Source organism: Ambystoma mexicanum, chromosome 12 (genome assembly GCF_040938575.1).
Source record: "Ambystoma mexicanum isolate Mex_15411 chromosome 12, UKY_AmexF1_1, whole genome shotgun sequence".
NCBI classification, from domain to species: domain Eukaryota; kingdom Metazoa; phylum Chordata; class Amphibia; order Caudata; family Ambystomatidae; genus Ambystoma; species Ambystoma mexicanum.
Window position 1 is genome coordinate 1,223,068,126 of NC_090936.1, and position 21,455 is coordinate 1,223,089,580.

General features: G+C 46.8%; 1 protein-coding gene across 13 annotated transcripts in view; it reads left to right on the plus strand.

Moving 5' to 3' along the window:
• Positions 1–21,455, plus strand: part of MYBPC1 (myosin binding protein C1) — a 1,087,780-nt gene that overhangs the window by 14,501 nt on the left and 1,051,824 nt on the right. The window lies entirely within an intron of this gene.

Below are 21,455 nucleotides of genomic sequence, written 5' to 3' on the forward strand. Positions count from 1 at the left end.
ATATTTAGGAGTTTGAGGCGAGCTGCTGTTGCAGTTTTGGAGATAAAACTAGAGACGGTGTGAGAAGAGTCATAGATGATGCTGAGGTTTCTAGCTGAAGAAGAGTAGGGGAGAGTGTCAGGTGGGAACTATATAGGTAGAGGAAGAAATGAGAGAGCTTTTGGCAGGGAAGAAGAGTACCTCTGTTTTGGTAGAGTTTAACATCAGAGAGTGCAAAGCCATCCAATACTTAATGGCAGAGAGACAGTTGGACATTTTGATAGAGAGATCTGAGGAGAGTTCAGAAAAAGAAAAGAAGATTTGGGTGTCGTCCGCGAAGAGTTGGTACAAGAACCCAAAGGAGGAGATTAGTGCCCCACGAGCAGACGTGTAGAGTGCAAAGAGGAGAGGACGCAAGACAGAGCCTTATGGAACACTAACAATTGGAGGAGTGAGTTGAGGTGTTGTTGATCCAGGAGACAGAGAATTGGCAAGGTGCAAGGTAGGATTCAATTCAGGCAAGGGCTCGATTGTGAATCCTAAGAAGAAAGAGAGTATTAAGGAGATCAGAGTGATTGACAGTGTCAAAGGCAGCAGACAGGTCAAGGAGAATTAGGATAGGTTTGAGTGCTTAGCATAGGCACGGAAGTTGGACACATTCATGAGAGCAGTTTGTATGGAGTGACAGGAGCGGAAGCCTGCTTGTAGGGGGTCTCGAAGATTGTCGATGTCTAAGAAATTGGTAAGACGGTTGAACAAAACCCTTTTGAGCACTCAGAGTAGCGCGGAAGGAGAGAAAAAGGGCAAAAGTTAGCTGGTAGGTCCGGGTCAGCTCCTTGCGTTTTTAAGGTAAGAAAGGTAGCAGTAGCATACTGAAAACATAGAGAATCTTGGGTAACAGGGTCAACCTGACAGCATCCATCCTCCCTGATACTCTCTGGTTCAGCTATTCCCAACCTTTGCAACCCAGGACACACTGCTGCAAAACCGGGTAGAGGGTAGATATCAGAAGGTGGCCTGTGCTCCATCTCACCTGAAGCCCACGTATGTGAAGCAAACATACTTCTAAAGCATGAGGGGCCGACTTAAACACTAACGAAATTGGAGATCTTACAAAAGATTGATAGCTGGTCTAACAGGTGTTTAGCTGATAAATCTCGACTCAGTCTAAATTGACCGGCAGGGCGCCGCAGCAACTAAACTTCCTTTGTACCTATGTAGTGCTAGTGCCTTGTCTGTCAAAAGGAAGGGGAACAGAGCCCCTGGTAGCGACTGGCGGCCATGCAAGGTCCTGCTGCTGGCCACACTTCTTTATTGCTGTCTATTCTTTCTAGATACATGGGCTACAAAGACATGCCTAAGAGGAAAAAAGACAAGATATGAATGAAGAATGAACCAAGTTATAAAATAGGGCAATTGCATGCCCACTTTGGGTACTGATGAGATTCAACAGGGAGCACGCTTCTTTAGGACGTGGGTGGCTCAGACACCAAAGTCCAGTCTAGGAAAGCCAAATAATGGATCAATATTTTCAGGGCAAGAAACCTAGTAAAATATCAGGCCCCACTTCGATTCGAAGGCGAGCAGTGTTGAAAGGAGTGGAAACAACTGGATGGACCCTTGCCCTGGTATATCTGAACACATTACATCTGGGATCTAGGTGGAGGCTCCAGCATTCTACATCAGTGAGTGTTCAGTGTCCACCACCGTAAGTTAGCGGATGCTACAAAGGCTTCCCCGTGAATATGAATCTGGCACAAATGTGCAGACCAATTGTGGCACCAGACAACCATTTCTCTGGAAATTTGTTAGATAGGCCGAACCTCTAGGTCTTTGGCCTCAGTTGGTTGGTGCAGAGGAAATTAACATCCCTCACGTGGGTTTTGTTAAGAAAATACTGGGTGTAGGGCCATTTTCTGCATGTCCTTCATGACTTCCCTCTGGCACTAGGCACCAGTCACCTGTCTTGGCTGATCAGGTGGTGCTGCAAGCAGATTTTGATGTGATGGTTCAGATAATATTTACAGCCTGGTGAGTGGAGTGGTGTGCCCCGTGACTGCTTATCCGTAGTAAAATGGGTGCAAGTCACCTTCCCCTATATGTTGACTGTGGTCTTTTGATAGTTTTGCTACAAGAGGCACGAGAGTCTCCAGAGGTGTGGAGTTTAGCCACCAACTATGTTGAGACTGCTTTCTAGGTGATACATGAAGTTTTGAATATGATCATGGCTGGGAGGGGGAGCCAGTGAAGCTTGCACAGTGCAGGAGAGATACGGTCAAATTTGCAAGGGCCTGTAATGAGGCGGGTGGGCTGTCTTGAGGGGAGCAGGTGCGTGGCTAGAAGCCCAGTATGGAGGGTGTTTCCACCAGGTCATGAGGGGTTTGAATTTGTATAGTGTAGGGATCTGTAGCCACGTGGTTTGCACCTTTCTGGCTATGTGAGTGTGACATCTGTGGGTAAATCCTTCCAGGCTCATATTGTCCAGGCATTGCGGCACAAGTTGTTCTTTGGCCGGGGGACCGATAGGTCAATGAGGATAAATTCGGTCTTGGTGGCCTTACTACTGTTCTGGGAAAATGGCGTACAAAATATCATGTTATGAATATGTTTGCCCTAACAATATGTCTGAAATAGCAATGCGTATTCGCTGACCATGTTTTATGTATGTCTTATGAATTTTCATGAACTTTCATGAACATTTGGACTTTTAAAGCGCTCGCGGTTTTATGCAGTGAACTATCTAACCTTTTCATAACTGGCTATTTGAGTTATTTTACGTATTTGTATGTGCTTGACTTTAATGGATATCCCCCGACATAAAGTGGGTGATTGATTTGCAACTTTACACACTTGCTGGTGGTAGGAGATATGAAATGGCCATAACCCCCTGCAGGCTCGTCAAAAACCCCGGTAAGGCATGCGCTTTCACCCATGGGGTTCAACCATGTTGGGGGCCACGGCCATGGCAAGTGCTGCAGACTCTAAGCCCCCAAGTCTTGCTGCCAACACGGCGCCCTCTTTTACCCATTCTGATATATAGTGAGAACAGGGATGAGCGCACTCATTAAAAGAATGCAGAGAAGTGAGGGAGGGGTAATAGAAGGATGGGGAGCAGGATAGCCCAGTGTACCCCTCTTATTACTACACTTCACTGAACCTCACCCACCTGAATGAAAGACAGCGCTGAGGCAAGGGCACAGAGAGGGGTCCTCCACAATATAACATTTTGTATGACTTAAACAACCCTGTCTTTTTACTACACGTTCTGAATCAGGGTCTCCCATGACACCGTAAACGCTATTATTGTTTTTTTCTGTCTAGAGGGTCAGGGTGTTTTCTTGGTAGAAAGCCTCCCATCATGGATGGCTAGCCCCCCAAATGTCTGTGTTTTCTTAAATGCAGTCCTATTGTTTGCATTCACATTTATTCACACGTCGCCTCCTGTAGACAGACTACATCGACTGCCCTCGATCCCAATGATAACCAGGTTTGGGGAGCCTGACATGTTCTTTCATGCCCCCACCTACAAACATTGCTGTTATACAATGCAAGACACAAAAGATTGCTTTAATTAACCCTTTGAGTGCCAGTAGGTCTCGTATACATATGATTTTTGAAAGAGGTATATGTAAATATATATATTTGGATATGGTCAAGGAGCAGAGGGATTACTGCATTTATATATATATATATATATATATATATATATATATATATATATATATATATCTGCATATATATATATATTTTTTCAAACGAAAATTGAACCCCTGAACAGGGCAAAACCAGCGGGTTACACTCCCGAGAGCAGCTGAATAAAGAGAATCCAATCTTCAGCAAAATGAAAGGCTTGACGGCAAAATCAGGAAGCACCAAATGTTCTTTATTTATCAAAAGTGCATAGGAAAGAGGAAACTGAAATAACACAACGACGCGTTTCGCAGTACTCCGACCGCTTGTTCACGTAGGTAGGGGAAACACAGACAAGGGACTCCTTAAAACGTTATTCAAACTCTATGGTAACTATGTATAGAGCGTCACATTGCACAAGTCAATACAATGTATTGTACACAATGTGGCCATGTTGTAGTGTACCAAAGGCAACGTATTCATTAATGTACAACAAAATAGAGTACACATCATAGTAATCTGGACATTGAATAACATCTTGAAATCAGAAATGCTGCCACAAGTGTCACGAAGTAGAGACTGTAGAAGAGACGGCATATAACGCGTGAGAAAAAAGTGGGGGAAATCATTACCATGGGAGGTAACCAGTCGGTGAAGTCACTGCTGTATAAAAGGAACCTAATATGAAAAATATAAGGTACTCCCACGGGGGCAAAACAGACTGGGACTTACCTCTAAACAATATAAACATTAATATGGATAAATAAGAAGCCCAGTATGAAAATGCCAGGCCGAAAAATAAAGATAGAAATAAAAATAAAAAAATAGCGCTAGACATTAGCACACAAGCAGTTATAGTGCCATCCCTTCAACACAGTCCCACAGTGTGAGTTTCAGACATGTAATTGACTGTTTGACATATGGGCATGCCCCAATAAATTCTATAGTCTCAAAATGCCTGAACATATAAGTTACATCATACATGCACAAGGGTAGAAATGGGACATTTCAGGCAAATGTAGCAGTATGTGGGCAGTATAAAGTGCATAGTGCATTAGCAGCCAACAAGGTGCAAGAGTGCATAGCAGCCAGGATAAGGGAAACAAGAGGGGGAGTAATAAAAGGGATAAGAGTTGCAAATTCGACAGCAATAATAATGTGCACAGTGCTCTACGTCCATGGATGCACTCATATATATCTAAATATACTGATATTTCAAAGCATAAGACCATACACAAGGTAAGCAAAGATCCATTACAAAATCATAAAATATATAAAATGACATAAAGTGTCAAATATTTAAGAATAACCCTGCTCTCTATGAAAGAATATATGGCACAAAAACCGTGCATCCATGGACGGCTGAAGAATAGTCAACTTATTAATCCACAATAAAGTGCAAAGTGCTTTAACCCTAAAATGCCCCAATTTTAAAGGCAAATTTCCTTCCTCATCAACCTTCTACTGCTAAAAGTTGGTACACATGTGCTTGATAGTCCCAATAAGAAACGTAGGTTATAATAGACCTAAACAAGAGGTATCATACCTAAGTAACCTTTGCTAAGTAAGTATCTCCATCTCTAAAGATGTAACATAACCCTCTTCAAAGCAAAAAGGGAGGTTAAGGGCGAGACAGAGTAAAAAACAGAGTGAAAACGTATAAGGAATCCAACAAACATACTGTGTTAGAATATTTTCATCATAATGATCTGAATAAAAAGTTCACCCTACTACTGTACATGTTAAAACCAAAATTGTACAAGAAAGACTAAACAATGTCATGAAATATCAACCTGAAAAATATGTCAAGACATAAGGGAATATACTTTATGATTGAAATCAGAAGAAAACACTCAAGAACAAAGGCAGATATTAACGGGGTCATATAAAAAACATACAGGGTACCTAAAATCCAGAAGTAATTAATCGAAGATAAAATACAAATGTAAAATATTAGGTTCCTAAGAAGGTATATAATTCTTCATCAAGATTGTGATTCCTAGGTTTCTTGGTCTCGTGGTCCAAAATGGACTTAGTCTCTAATTGCCTCAGCTGTAGCTCCCGATTACCGCCCCTGGGTGATTTAGGCACAGTTCGTATTCCAAAAAAGGAGAAACCCTCCAATTTACTGTCATGTTGGGACTGGAAATGCAGAGCCATCGGATAGTTAGAATCAATATTTCTAATGGCTCGAATATGCTGAAGTATTCTCAATTTTAGTTTGCCTTTGGTACTACCCACATACCACATGTTGCAAGGACAGGCCAGAACATAAACCACATAATCAGTATCGCAGATGATTCTGGATGCGATCTTGATATTGCTACCCAAAATAGGATGTGTGTAGCAAGTTTTATTAACAGCGTACGTGCATGCTTTGCATTCATAGAAGCCACAAGGTTTAGTATTTAACCAACCATTAGTCAATGCATTATTAATAGGCCTCATAAAGCTGGGAACTAATGTACCCTTAAATGAGGTGGACCGCCGAAAAGTGATGTTAATGCGATCACCCAAAATGGTATTTAAATGTTCGTCAGATTTAAGGATATGCCAATGACGCTGCATGACTTGTCGATTGTTGTGAGCTTTAGCTCCAAATGTCAAAATAAGCCGTGTTTCACTGATATTAGTGGTGGTATGTTCTGAGGTGTCTGCTAACAGTTGCTGAGAGCGGTCCATATTTCTAGCTTTCAAAAAAGCTCTCTCCAAAATTTGCTTAGGGTAACCCCGTTGTTTAAATTTGTATGCCATGAGGGCGCATTTGCAATCGAAGGTCTCAATCTTAGAACAGTTCCTTCGTATGCGAATGAACTCCCCATAGGGGATACTCCATTTCAGGGAAGTGGGGTGGTTACTCTTGGCATGGAGTGGAATGTTGGAGCTAGTGGGCTTTCTGTATAGACTGGCAATCAATTCTCCTTGAGCCACAGTAACAAGAATATCCAAATATGGGATAGCAGTCTTGCTGTGGCTCTCAGTGAATTGTAGATTCAGGTCATTGATGTTAAGAATGTTAACAAAATCCAACCAATCAGCACTAGTCCCCTCCCAGATAATAAACAAGTCATCAATATATCTTAGCCAAAGGGCAATTTTGGATGTATGATGACTGTTTCTGGATGACTGTTTCTGGGATGCCAAACCACAATTTTTTCCCACCAACCCATCAGCAAATTTGCATAGGAGGGGGCAAAAGTCAAACCCATAGCAGTCCCCTGTAGCTGCATGTAGAGAAACCACATCAAGTGTTGTTAATAAAAAAGTTGATTCCCATGGAATACCATCTATGTGGCTTAAAAAGTCTTTGGTGTCCCTTAAATAAGAAGGCAAAGTGGTAACAAATGACACCAAAGTCTCATCTATAAATCTTGAGGTATGTTCTAACAAGGCCCCGCATAGTGTGACAATCGGTCTGCCCGCAGGTCTAATGAGACTCTTGTGAACTTTAGGCAGAAAATAGATAGTCGGTATCACAGGGAACTTCGGATGTAAATACGAACAAATGTCCTCATCCAACAAGTCTTTCTCCTTCCAAGTCTGCAGGAGATTGCCCAATGTGTCGCTCATGATTTCTGATGGATCTTTAGTCAGTTGGGCATAACAGTCCTTATTCAGCAATTATCTATGTGCCTCTTTGATGTAGTCCCCACGATTCATGAGGACGATGTTCATGCCTTTATCCGATGGTTTGATAATGAAATCGGTCATCATACTCAAACGTTCAATGGTGCCTTGTTGTCATACAGTAAGGTTGGGTTTATGAGGCCCACGTTGTTTCTTGATTTTCTTCAAATCGTGGACAACCAAGTCCTGGAAGGCCTCAACATGGCCCCCCGGATTGAATACTGGGTTAAAGTGTGACTTGGCTTTAAGTAAAGTCTTCCCAGGCCAAGCAGTATCTACATACATAGAGGCAGATTCTTGGTCCCAAGTATCAGTGACTAAATCACAATCAGTGTCTAAAGATTCCAAATCTCTTAAGGTGAACGTATCTTGTATCGAGACATCAGTGCCTCCCTGGAGATTCAATTTGGGTTTAGGTTTTGGTGGATACATGGCGTAGAATTTTTTCAATCTAACTTTGCGCATGTATTTATCAAATATATATATATATATTTTCAAACGGAAAATTGTGCCCCAAACCAGCGGGCGGCAGTCCCGAGAGCAGCTGAGTAAAGAAAGTCCAATCTCAGCAAAATGAAAGGCTTGACAGCAGAATCAGGTAGCACAAAATCTTCTTTATTGATCCAAAGTGCATAAGAAGGGGAAAACCTGAAGTAACAGAACAACGCGTTTCACGGTGCTCCGACCGCTTGTTCACGTAAGTAGGGGAAACACAGACAAGGGACTCCTTAAAAACGTTATACAAACTCTATGGTAGCAGTACATAGAACGTCTCTGTACACAAGTCAATACAATGTATTGGACACTAGGCGGCCATGTTATAGTATATCAAAGGCAACGCATTCTTTTCTGTACAATGCAATAAGGTACACACCGTGTTCATTTGAGCATTAAATAACGGCTTAAATTGAAAATGCTGCCGGCAGTGCCACATAAGTCACGAAAGTGGGAACTGCAGAAGAGATGGCGTATAACGTGAGAAAAAATAGCTATGGGAGGAAACTGTATGGTACAATCACCGCTTAAAAAAAGACAAAATATGTCACATAAAGTGCTCCCACTGTGGGTGGGATGTACGGGGGAAAGGCGGACCACAACATGCCTCTAAACAGTATAAACTATCAAATATAAAATAAAAAAAGAGGCATGGTCAGAAAATGCCCGCCATCCAGAAGAATGTAAAATCTGCGCTAAAAGTCTGCAGCACACACATCGTGATATAGCCATCTCTTCAAATCAGTCCCACAGTCTAAGTTACATACATGACATTAACTATGTGACGTGTACGCATGCCCGCTGTTAATCTATAGTCTCAAAGTACTTACACACATCATTATCACCGTGCATATACAAGGGTAGAAAGTGGGACAGATCAAGCACATGTTGCAGTATATGAGCAATGTAAAGTGCATAGTGCATTAGCAGCCAAAAAGGTGCAAAGTGCATAGCAGCAAAGAAAAGGAAAAGAAGGGGAAGGGGAAATAGTAAAAGGGATGAAAGTTGAAGTCTCTACAGCAGTAATAATGTGCACAGTGCACTACGTCCATGGATGCACTAGTGTATACCTTAATGTACTGGTAATATAAAACATAAAACCATACATATAGTTAACATATGTATATATATATATATATATATATATATATATATATATATATATATATATATATAACACACACATATAAATGCATTAAGCCCTCTGCTTCTTACCATGTCCTAGGACCCCCAAACGTAACTTTGTTTTTGCCAGGAGTCTGCACGTCCAGGACTAGTGCACTTAGAAAGTCAAAGGAGAGACTAGTTACCATTTTGCTTAACTAAAATTCCCCTGACTTTCATACTATACTGAAATACTGCAATCTCCCATGCCAGAGAGTGCAGGCGATTAAGGGTAGAGGACTTGTGCTCATGAAACCCCATCAAGGGCGGCAGATGAATGCACCAGGGACTCTGTTGGCACCGCAAGATTACAACACCTCATAGATAGGGCCATCCTGCGACAGGGAAACGTATGAGAGAAGCAGAAAAGGAAAAGTCACACATTGTGCTAGACTCATTCTTCTAGACAAGGAAGGCAGCAACCCCCAGAGAGCTTAGACATGCAGGAAAGTCTTGATTTCCTCCAAGAAAGCTAGTAACATTCCCATCTGTCACAACATATCAAAAAGGGCGTCTGTGGAACTTCAGCAGATCAAAGTGTTTATGTGCGGTCTGATCTCAGCAGATAGGGTCCCCGAATCGTGACATATTCAGAGCCGGGACACTCAGCACTTTCATGTACGTAGTGTGTATGTAGATGATTTGCATTATGCAAACGTGGCACTGTGCAGGAAGGGGTACATCAAAATAGGGAGTAGGGATAGTTGCCTTCAGTGATCTGCTGTGTAGGGGACCTTGAAGAGTAGTGTTTTCAGCTGCTTTCTGCCCGAGGAAGCAACAGGTTGAATATAGGTCTATTCCATGACTACTCAATATGTGGCCTGCCAGGTGTTTAGAGTTCCGTTCCCATGATCCTTCCCCACTGCCTATGCTAGCTCCGGATCATAGTCACCAGGGGGGCTTGCTTTCTAGTTGTCCCCTTCTTGCACTTCTTGGATTCCAGTCTGGAGATGTATCGGCTCCTGCTGCAATGTTGGCCTCCTGGGGTTGGTTTTTTATTTGTTGTCAAGTAGGATGGTGTATTGGTCATCAGTGCTTTGTAAGTAATGCTGTCCCAGCCAAGTTCCTTGAGTGTACGACTGATTGAAGTTCTTCAGTTCTGCTAGGAGGCAGCTTTGTAGTGGTGAACAGGTTTGAGTTGGGCCACGGTTGCAGCTAGGATACCTCCAAGGACGGGGTTGCCGGTTCTGAACTCCAAGATGGTATTAAGGGCTTCATTTTCAGAAGAGGTGACCTGGTGCCGAGATGTTTGTGTCTTGTTTGTGATAAGTGTTGATGCATGTAGTGGGGTATCGACATATTTTGCTTGGTGAGGGGAGGTGCCCTGCATATGCTTTATGAACCCTACCTATAGAGCTTCGGCACGTGCGTGATCTTATATGGGAGCGCAAAAGAAAAACTTTTCATTATACAAAGACGAGAGTTTGCACTTTGTCAAAGCTTGTTGGTTTTTCTGTTTTTGTAAACCGTGATCAGATTGCTGGGAACGTGGGGAAGATTCGTACCACTGCTTCTCCTTCTTGCTGTACAGTAGGCATCTGACAGAACTCTCACATTGGCGTTCCATTTACAGATCCCATTAGAATATCAGGAGACGGCACCATACACTGATGGGCCAGACTGAAATAAATCACAAACTGAAAAGCAATCTACAGGTGATGGAATTTGCCTCAATGCTCAGTGACTGCTGCACATAATTACAAATTAGTGACCAATGTATCTGGTACTTGCACCTGAATCGACACGTGTGTTGTGAAGTGACATCAGAACTGCAGTGGGCAGGATTAGTGGCCCGAAAAGCTTTGAGCAAACTGTAGCAAGCTGAGCTGCCCTCCACTCAGCACTCTCACCCCACCCCGCCCCAATGGGATACCCAAACACGCAACCCCACAGCCTAACGGGATCCTACCAGGAGAGCACAGACACATCAGGCCAGGACGCTGACCGGAGCAAGGCCCGAGATGAGCACGAGAAGCCATCTAGTGAAGAAGGCCCCTCATGCCATGAGCAGAGCTTTCCATGGGGTGTTTGGATGCCTTGGGACACGCCTGTCTTTGGCTTATTGGGCGATTGAATAGCCCATTCCCTATAATGTAAAGGAATAAAGGTGCAATATTCCAAGGACCACTTTGATGGGACTGAGGATTGGTGACAAGGCCTGGTATCTACAGATCTCTGACATCGCGAAATCCGTGCTCCCTAAAACGAAATCAAATCCATTCCTATTAGCCTCGCAATCAGCACTGGTCGTTTTTCATAATGATTATTATTTCTTTCGCTGTTATTGCTAAATGTAATTTTCGATTTGCCTAGTTTGTTTTTGATTAATACTGAGAAACAAGGACTCGCCTTTTGGCTTCTATAAACTAAACCTGCAGGCAGTGTGTGCCAATGCCATCACACCCATAAAAGGTTCCCCGAGATGACGAGCACTGCGTTCAGGGGTAGGCCCCGGCCTGCACTGCCCTTCCAAGATTAGAAAAGGACCGGTATTAGGGAAACCTAAAACCCTGGAAATATCTCTGGAGTCCCCCCAGACGGGCGGGCGGGCGGGTGTCCGCAGGCCCATGCTCTCATCGGAATGCCATGCCCGAGAGCAGCCTTTGTGCCGTCCCGCCACCTGTTCCCGGGATAAAGCTGGGCCCGGACAATCCTTTCCCCTCCTGACATCTAAATGCGGCCTGCCTACCCTTTGATAGGCAAGACAAGTCTTTCTTCTTGCCGGGGGTGTCTGCTTTCAGGCATCAGTCCAGGGTGTTGAGTTATCAAGTGGCCGAATTAACAGTTCCGACAGCCAGGGCCAGGGAAAGGCAGGCCACACAAAGTGGCCACCGCACAGCAGCCAGCTGCGCAACGATGTGGCGCCGTTCCCTTCGGCGCCACAGCAGTGCAGCTACCAGGGCCTGCATGGCGTCTTTCTACTGCGGTGTACATAGCGCCAACCTATCCAGGAAGCGACACCGCGCTGTACACAGACCGGAGATGCAGCAATAGGTTACTGCTAGGGCAGACAGGTCCCTTTTGCTAGAAGCCCCCTAAGCTTTTTTGCTGGATTTTTGGTTTTTCCTCTTTCCTTTTGTTGCCAGGGGGAGTAGACGGGCAATTAAGTATTTTTATTTTAGCTACAGCATACCAGGAACGTCACTTCATCAAAATTCCAGGAGCAGCGGATATGGCAACAATAAGGACCTACAACCCTGACAACGTCACAGGAACTTTGGTGTGATCACAGGAAGTGACACTGCAAAAAATAAACAAACTACAATAAGTGTACAACTAATAATAACATAGCAAATAGTACCTAAGTGTATAAAAGGCTATTTTAGTTTTCAGCCATTTATTGAGGTATTAGTTACAATACTTAACCAGTATCTAATGGGTGCAGTCATGATATACTGGGACAAGAGTACTACTTTTTATTATTAATTCTGCCTCAAATGGCCAGCCACTGGCATATTGTACCTGCTAAAGTTTCACATGCTAGATATATCCATAATATGCTGACTACTGTGTTGCATGCCAGGCACGGCTATAATCTTAGGCCATACCTAGCCATCATATGGAAGCCACAGCCTCTCAGGCCTAAGTGCTGTGATCATTGCCAAGTGCAGACTGAGTCGCCAGAGAACAGCATCTTATGCCAGGTAAAGCCTCATATGCCATACCTAGCCATCATATGGAAGCCACAGCCTCTCAGGCCTAAGTGCTGTGATCATTGCCAAGTGCAGACTGAGTCGCCAGAGAACGGCATCTTATGCCAGGTAAAGCCTCATATGCCATACCTAGCCATCATATGGAAGCCACAGCCTCTCAGGCCTAAGTGCTGTGATCATTGCCAAGTGCAGACTCAGTCGCCAGAGAACGGCATCTTATGCCAGGTAAAGCCTCATATGCCATATCTAGCCAACATATGGAAGCCACAGCCTCTCAGGCCTAAGTGCTGTGATCATTGCCAAGTGCAGACTGAGTCGCCAGAGAACGGCATCTTATGCCAGGTAAAGCCTCATATGCCATACCTAGCCATCATATGGAAGCCACAGCCTCATATGCCATACCTAGCCATCATATGGAAGCCACAGCCTCTCAGGCCTAAGTGCTGTGATCAGTGCTGTGATCATTGCCAAGTGCAGACTGAGTCTCCAGAGAACAGCATCTTATGCCAGGTAAAGCCTCATATGCCATATCTAGCCATCATATGGAAGCCACAGCCTCTCAGGCCTAAGTGCTGTGATCATTGCCAAGTGCAGACTGAGTCGCCAGAGAACGGCATCTTATGCCAGGTAAAGCCTCATATGCCATACCTAGCCATCATATGGAAGCCACAGCCTCTCAGGCCTAAGTGCTGTGATCATTGCCAAGTGCAGACTGAGTCGCCAGAGAACGGCATCTTATGCCAGGTAAAGCCTCATATGCCATACCTAGCCATCATATGGAAGCCACAGCCTCTCAGGCCTAAGTGCTGTGATCATTGCCAAGTGCAGACTGAGTCGCCAGAGAACGGCATCTTATGCCAGGTAAAGCCTCATGTGCCATATCTAGCCATCATATGGAAGCCACAGCCTCTCAGGCCTAAGTGCTGTGATCATTGCCAAGTGCAGACTGAGTCGCCAGAGAACGGCATCTTATGCCAGGTAAAGCCTCATGTGCCATATCTAGCCATCATATGGAAGCCACAGCCTCTCAGGCCTAAGTGCTGTGATCATTGCCAAGTGCAGACTCAGTCGCCAGAGAACGGCATCTTATGCCAGGTAAAGCCTCATGTGCCATACCTAGCCATCATATGGAAGCCACAGCCTCTCAGGCCTAAGTGCTGTGATCATTGCCAAGTGCAGACTGAGTCGCCAGAGAACGGCATCTTATGCCAGGTAAAGCCTCATATGCCATACCTAGCCATCATATGGAAGCCACAGCCTCTCAGGCCTAAGTGCTGTGATCATTGCCAAGTGCAGACTGAGTCGCCAGAGAACGGCATCTTATGCCAGGTAAAGCCTCATATGCCATACCTAGCCATCATATGGAAGCCACAGCCTCTCAGGCCTAAGTGCTGTGATCATTGCCAAGTGCAGACTGAGTCGCCGGAGAACAGCATCTTATGCCAGGTAAAGCCTCATATGCCATACCTAGCCATCATATGGAAGCCACAGCCTCTCAGGCCTAAGTGCTGTGATCATTGCCAAGTGCAGACTCAGTCGCCGGAGAACGGCATCTTATGCCAGGTTAAGCCGCATATGCCATATCTAGCCATCATATGGAAGCCACAGCCTCTCAGGCCTAAGTGCTGTGATCATTGCCAAGTGCAGACTCAGTCGCCAGAGAACGGCATCTTATGCCAGGTAAAGCCTCATATGCCATACCTAGCCATCATATGGAAGCCACAGCCTCATATGCCATACCTAGCCATCATATGGAAGCCACAGCCTCTCAGGCCTAAGTGCTGTCTTATGCCAGGTAAAGCCTCATATGCCATATCTAGCCATCTTATGGAAGCTACAGCCTCTCAGGCCTAAGTGCTGTGATTTCTGCCAAGTGCAGACTCAGTCACCAGAGAACAACATCTTATGCCAGGTAAAGCCTCATATGCCATATCTAGCCATCATATGGAATCCACAGCCTCTCAGGCCTAAGTGCTGTGATCACTGCCAAGTGCAGACTCAGTCACCAGAGAACATTTTATGCCAGGTAAAGCCTCATATGCCATACCTAGTCATCATATGGAAGCCACAGCCTCTCAGGCCTAAGTGCTGTCTTATGCCAGGTAAAGCCTCATATGCCATATCTAGCCATCTTATGGAAGCTACAGCCTCTCAGGCCTAAGTGCTGTGATCATTGACAAGTGCAGACTCAGTCACCAGAGAACGGCATCTTATGCCAGGTAAAGCCTCATATGCCATATCTAGCCATCATATGGAATCCACAGCCTCTCAGGCTTAAGTGCTGTGATCATTGCCAAGTGCAGACTCAGTCGCCGGAGAACGGCATCTTATGCCAGGCAAAGCCTGAAATTCAATGTACATTGATAGTTTTTTATACTGAAAACTTAACTGAACCACTTTGGGTGGTCTTGCTTTAAGAAGGCAGGGAAATGTAGGCCCTCTGAGGTACAGTAATTTTGACTGTAAATGTTGATTAAGTAGAGAAGCCAGCAGTTGTGTCTCTTTCGCTGTCTCCAAGATACCCATCTTTAATTTCACACCAACATAGTATGATTTTTGCTTTGCATTCTTTCATCAGCAGAAACAATTGTTTTGTGTTTAATAAAGTGGCTATGTGAAGGACCAACGCACATTCTACATGAATCTAAAAATATAAAAGAAATCTTGTTCAGAACCTGTTGGTTAAAACATGTATGATTTATTGTTTTGGAATGCAGGCAGAACACTGTAGCTATCGGTATTCACTTAATTCGCTGACCTACCCCCCTCCATTTGTGCATACGAAAGTTGTAGTCCTACGTCCCGTCCCCTTTTCTCCATACTTGTGGGACATCCTGTCCATCGGGACGGGAATGGAGCACTTTTAAAGCACCCAAAAAGTAACTTTTTTGACTTTTTTAAATTTTTATGCAGGGCCACAACGTGACCGCAGCCCCGCCTTCCTGAACTTCACCGGCGCATCGCCCTTCAGTCCTTTTCTATGCGCGGTCGGACGCACTTGCATCATAGGGAATTTTTTCTTTTTGTTCCCTTGTCCTTCATTTTCCTGCTCCGGTTCCACGGTCTTCTTTCTTCCGTCTGTGCTGGAGTGTCTAGGATTCGTGTCCTGTTTTTCATGCGAATGTCGTTTCGTGAGGGCAGATTCCCACTTTCTCTGGAGTGCTTGCGCCCAGAATACCAGTGGGACTCTTGCTTCTACTGTGACTCCCGCTCCATCCGTGCACTCCAGCGTCGGCTTATCAGCTGGGAGGAGGTGTTCCAGCGGATTCCTCCTCCGCATTTACAGCAGTTCATTGAAGAAAAAAGGAAGAGTCCGGTAAATTCCTTCCTATTTAGGGCACTCCGGGCAGGGGACACCTTCACGGGGTCTTCTGGTTCCGGGAAGGCCCCAAGTGGCTCTGGACCATGGCTCTCCCCGAGGTGTTCCGAAAGGGATCTAACCTGCACTCTGGAGTTTCCTCTGAGTCTCGCTGTAAAGGGGCTGTTAGGACCGGATCTTCATCTGAGGTTCCCCATCTGGGGGCTAAAGTTAAACCCAGCATTTCTGGAGCTGTTTTCACCTGGGTAGTTCCTGAGGTTTCCAAATCTGGAACTAAGTGTGTACTGAGAATCGTCTCGAGGTTTCCAATAAAGGGACTAAAAGCACCAAGGTTACCCCCGAGGATCCCAGACTAGTGGTTATTTCTACTGGCAGGATCTAGGGGCACTCTACAAGGGCTCTGGCTACGGAGGGTGACCCTAAGCCTTCCCACACACAATCCAGTGGTCGAACCGATCCTGCTGAGAGGGCAAAGAAGGCGGGCAAACACCTTAGTTCTTCAAGTACTGTCTCTCCCGAGGTGCCGTCACTGAGGGCAAATTCTTCAGCAGAGTCTAAGGGCTTACAAAAGATCTCTAGACTTACTAGTACCTGCTTTGCCGAGGTTCCCTGTCACAAGGCTAAAATGGAACATAAGTCCCCTGATATCCCTATGGTGACAATGGCCTCACTGACACCGGTGACGCAGTTCTCTTCGGGCAATAACAAAATGGCGGTCCAACCCCTGCGGTCTGTGGCAGCCATTTTGTCTACTCTCTCACACCAACATTCTCAACAGCTGGTACAGAGGGGCCTGTTTTTGGGGCTGAGCCACAGCCTTTTCCAGGTAATGTGGATAATAGGAATCTGTTCCGCTCTCCGATGTATTGGCGTGCTCGTTTTCCACTACCACACACAGTCTCGCTCCCTCTTACGTCCGCTCCCGTGGCTTACGTGGATCCAGCTGGTGGAGGGCCATCCTGGCAACCATCCTCTTTGCAATCCTGGGGGTATGCCCCTTCAGAGCGGCCTGCACCCACTCCAGTGATTAGGACTTCTTCGGAGGATGCGTTTTTTGGCAAGTTCCAGACGCTTATGCACTCTGACCTGATGAAGGCATACTTTAAGGATCTATTCAAAGAAATGTATCCTAAGCCTCCCGAGCTGCCACCTGCTCCGGCTACTCCTCTGCAGGTTCCGGTAGTGCCAGCTCCACCACCTCTCCCAGTGGGGCCCCCTACCACTGCTGCCTCCACTTTCACCTGTGCTTAAGACTCTTGTTGCACAGTCAAGTCTGCCCACGGGGTCTGAGGTGCCACTTGCTGCGGATCAAGATTCTGTTCCCGCCGCCGCACTGGATGAAGATCAAGCTGACCAGGATAGCGATGACCCGCCCCACTCTATCAGAGCCTTTCATGACCGGGTAGTGGATATGATGGCGTTGCTAGATATTCCAACACCCGAGCCTCCAGCTCCTCAGGAAGGTGTACTTTCTGGAGCCTTTACTCTGTCGATACAGGAGCGCACAGGTCTCTTCCTTGAAAAGGATGTCCTGGCCGAAGCCCTCAAGGTCTGAGAAAAACAAGTTACACGCGTCAGAAGACATACCCTTGACTGCATGTCCGCTCCCCTAATCGAAGGTGGTGACAGCAGCTATGCTCCAGTCTAAGCCGGCCTCTACATCTTTCACTGCAGCGTCTCAAGTCCTTTCCAAAGAGGACAAGCTTCTTGATGCCATTGGAAAAAAGGTATACTCATACGTCCCGTTCCCTTTCCTCCATACTTTTGGGATATTCCGTCCTGTGAGACGGGACCAGAGCACTAAAAAAGCATCAAATTGAAAAAAGGGTCCTTCTTCTCTTTTTACGTGGGGTACCGCACGCGGCCGTAACCCCACCCTCCTTAGCTCCACCCACGCACATCACGCTTCAGTCCTTTTCTCTGCGTGGTCGGGGCTGGACGCACTTGCATCACCGGGAAGATTTTTTCTTTTCCTGTTGTCCTTCTCTCCTGCTCCGGTTTTGCGGTCAGGTAATCCTCTGTCTATGCCGGATTGTTTGGGATTTGTAGCTTGTTCCTCTTGCGAACGTCGCTTTGCTAGGGCGGATCCCCATTCTCTCTGCTTGGAGTGTCTGGGAACGGATCACCGTTGGGGCTCGTGTTTGTACTGCGACTCCCTTTCGGTCCAGGCACTTCAGCGTCATCTTTGTCGGTCGGAGATCTTCCAGAGAGTTCCTCCACCGCATTTTCAACTCTTCATCGACAGAAAGAAGAGACGCCTGGTAAATTCCTTACTTTTCAGGGCACCCCGGCTGGGGGACTCCTTCCCGGGGTCCTCCAGGTCCAGGAGGGGCTTCAAAGGCTCTGCTACGAGGGTTTCTCCAGAGGTGCCTCGCAGACATAATAGGCATACCAGGGCTTTCTCTAAGGGTTCCCGCGAGGGGCCTGCCGACACTGAGGTTCACCAATCAGGTGCCAATTGCCAGCCCAGTCGTGCTGAGGCGTTGTGTACTAGAGTTCGCTCCGAGGTCTCCTTGTCTGGAGCTTCCCATACAGACACTGGGGTGTGCCCTGAGGCCTCCGTTGAGGCTTTCTGTACCAAACCACGGTTTGAGGCCCCTTTCGGGGGAGCTATAAAGACCAGACTCTGTTCCGAGGTTCCTCTTATCGAGGCTAAGGGGTGTACCGACAGAACTGAGAGACCTGTTACGGTTTTGTCTGTGAGGTGGATTCCTCAAATTCACGGTGTTGCCGGTTCTGTTGAGGGGGCACAGGGAGAGGTTGCTGACCGTTTCTCCTCTGTTACCGGCTTGGCTGAGGTTCCTCCCTTGGAGGCTTATTCAAAGGGTCACGACAGGATGTCCAGTAAACATCCCAGACCCCATATTACCGACTCTGCCAAGGATCCTTGTGTCAAGGCTAAAGTTTCGATCAAGTCCCCTGACCAGTCTGTGCAGTTTCCTGCCTCAACCACACATGTGACGCAGTTCTCCTCAGATGCTCACAAAATGGCGGGCCTTCCCGCATGGTGTACGGTGGCCATTTTGGATTCTTCCCTCACACCCACTCTATCGACGACGGGTGCTGGGAGCCTTTTTTTTGGTGGACAACCTTGTCAACGGGATGGTGTGAATCCGTTCTGCCCTTCCTATGACTGGCACGCTCGGTAACCACTACCGCATACGGTATCGCTTCCTCCTACTTCTGCCCCACTGGTCTATATAGACCCCGTGGGTGGCGGGCCCTCTTGGCAGCCTTCCTCACTACGTTCGTGGGGGTATGCCCCTCATGAGCGGCCTCTGCCCATTCAAGTAGCTAAAGTTTCCGCAGAGGATGCCTTTTTTGGGAAGTTTCAAAGTCTTATGAACACTGATCACATGAGGGAGTACTTTAAAGGCCTTTTTAGGGAGATCTGCCCTCTGGCACCGCATCCTGCCCCGACAGTTCCAGTCACAGCACCTGTCGCCCCGGCAGCGGTACCACCTCTACCTCTCGGCCCGCCTCCACCTCTCCCGCCTCTGCCTCCGTTGTCTCTGGTTGACAAGACTCCAGCAGAGTGAGACGTCGATTTGACGCCGGTCTCATCGCAACCGGTGGATCCTGATGTTCTGGAGGACCCTCAGGCAGAACAGGATAGTGAGGACCATCCCCGCTCTGTAAGAGCATTCCATGACCGGGTTCTGGACATGATTCTTGAAATACTAGTACATGAGGCACCCGCTTGGCAGGAAGGGGTGCTTTCGGGGGCGCTAACCTTGTCTCCACAGGAGCGCACTGGCCTGTACCTTCAGAAGGACGTTTTGTCCGAGGCCCGCAAAGTCTGGGATAAACCCCACACTTGGCTACATATAAATAAGTGAATTGACGCCCGTTACAGGCTTCAGACCTCTGAGGAAGTAGCCTTGGTGTCATGTCTGCTCCCTTCCTCAACAGTGGTTGCGGTTGCTACTCTGCCGGCCTCTGCGACCACTACTGCCGCAGCTCAGGTTCTGGCCTAGGAAGACAAGTTGCTCGACTCCTTGGCCAAGAAAGTTTTTTCCAACTCAGCGCTGCAATTGCATCAGGCTAACGTGTAGCTCATTTTGGAACTGGCGAATATGAAACTGTGGAGGGATTTGGCAGACTTCCAGGAGTTCATTCCTGGGGACAGGCTGGAAGACTTTAAGGGTGGTTTGTCAGACGCCAAGGTATTGGCGCAGCATATGCTGTAGGCTGCTGGCAACCATTTTAACATGTCAGCTCGAGGCCTCATGTTGGGGGTGGATACCTCTCGTCAAGCTTGGCTTTATGCAACAAATTTTTCGAAGGAGTTCCAAGATAAAGTTCTGGACCTGCCTTTTGACGGCAAATAATTGTTTAATTCTTCAACGGATGACGAGTTTACAAGGAGTAAGGCGAGTACACAAACTGCCAAGTCTCTGTCGGTGCTAGTGAAGCCCCCAGTCAAAGCTCAGAGATCAGGATCCCAGTCTCGGTCCTCCTCAGGCTTCAGAAGTTCCAGGACCACAGGTCACGCAGAGCTGATCCCCCGACAGGTAGCTTCCGTTGAAGACAGCAACGGGGTCGATTTTTCTCTCGGTCTTCAGCCTCCTCATCAGGAACAGGTAGTCTCTCTGCCGAAAAATCAGCTAAATGATACTTTTTGGTACTCGCACGAGACTCCGGTGGGAGGACGAATCTCGTCTCATCTGGAGGCGTGGCAAACCATCACCGAAGACCGGTGGGTTTTGTCCATCGCTCGGGTAGGCTTCCGCTTACCCCTCCGCTCCACCCCATCCTTAAATCCTACCTTTCAGCAATCAGGGACGCCCTCCCTCAGAGCCGATGTCCAGAAGCTTCTAGATCTCAAGGCGGTGGAACCCGTTCCCCTAGTGGAACGAGGGGAGGGGTTTAATTATCGTCTGTTCACAGTGCCCAAACCCAACCAGGCTGGCCTGCGCACCATCCTAGATCTTTCCCAGTTCAACCTTTCTCTTCCCAAAAGAAATTCAAGATGATCACGCCCTGGCAAATAAAGTACTCTCTTCAGAAGGGCGACTGGCTCAGCATTGTGGACCTTCAGGACGCGTATATGCATATCCTGATTTGGAGCCTGCATCAGAAATATCTGCGGTTCTCCCTGGTAGAGGAGCACTTCCAATTCTGAGTGCTCCCTTTTGGTCACAGCTCAGCGCTGCGTGTCTTCATGTCTTCACGAAGATGACGTCGGTCATTGCGGCTTTTCTTTGGCTACAGGGTATTCATGTGTATCCATATTTGGACGACTGGCTTCTGCGCAGTCCTTGGCCAGTGAAAGCCTCGAGCAACCTTCAGTCTCTCCTCCAGCTCCTGTTCCACCTTGGGCTGTCAATGAACTGGCCGAAATCCTCCATGACGATCTCTCAGGGCTTGATATTCCTGGGTTTCCGTTGGAACACGATCGACTGCAGAGTATACCTGACTGTGGTCAGAATGGCGGATTTGTTGACCACGTGTCAGGTTTTCATTCAGTCAGAGATGATGTCGGCCTGGTGGTTCCAGAGGCTTCTAGGCCTCATGGCTTTGTGCATGCTTGCTCTTCCCCTTGCTCGTCTCAAGATGCGACTCACACAGATGGCTCTTCAGAGCTC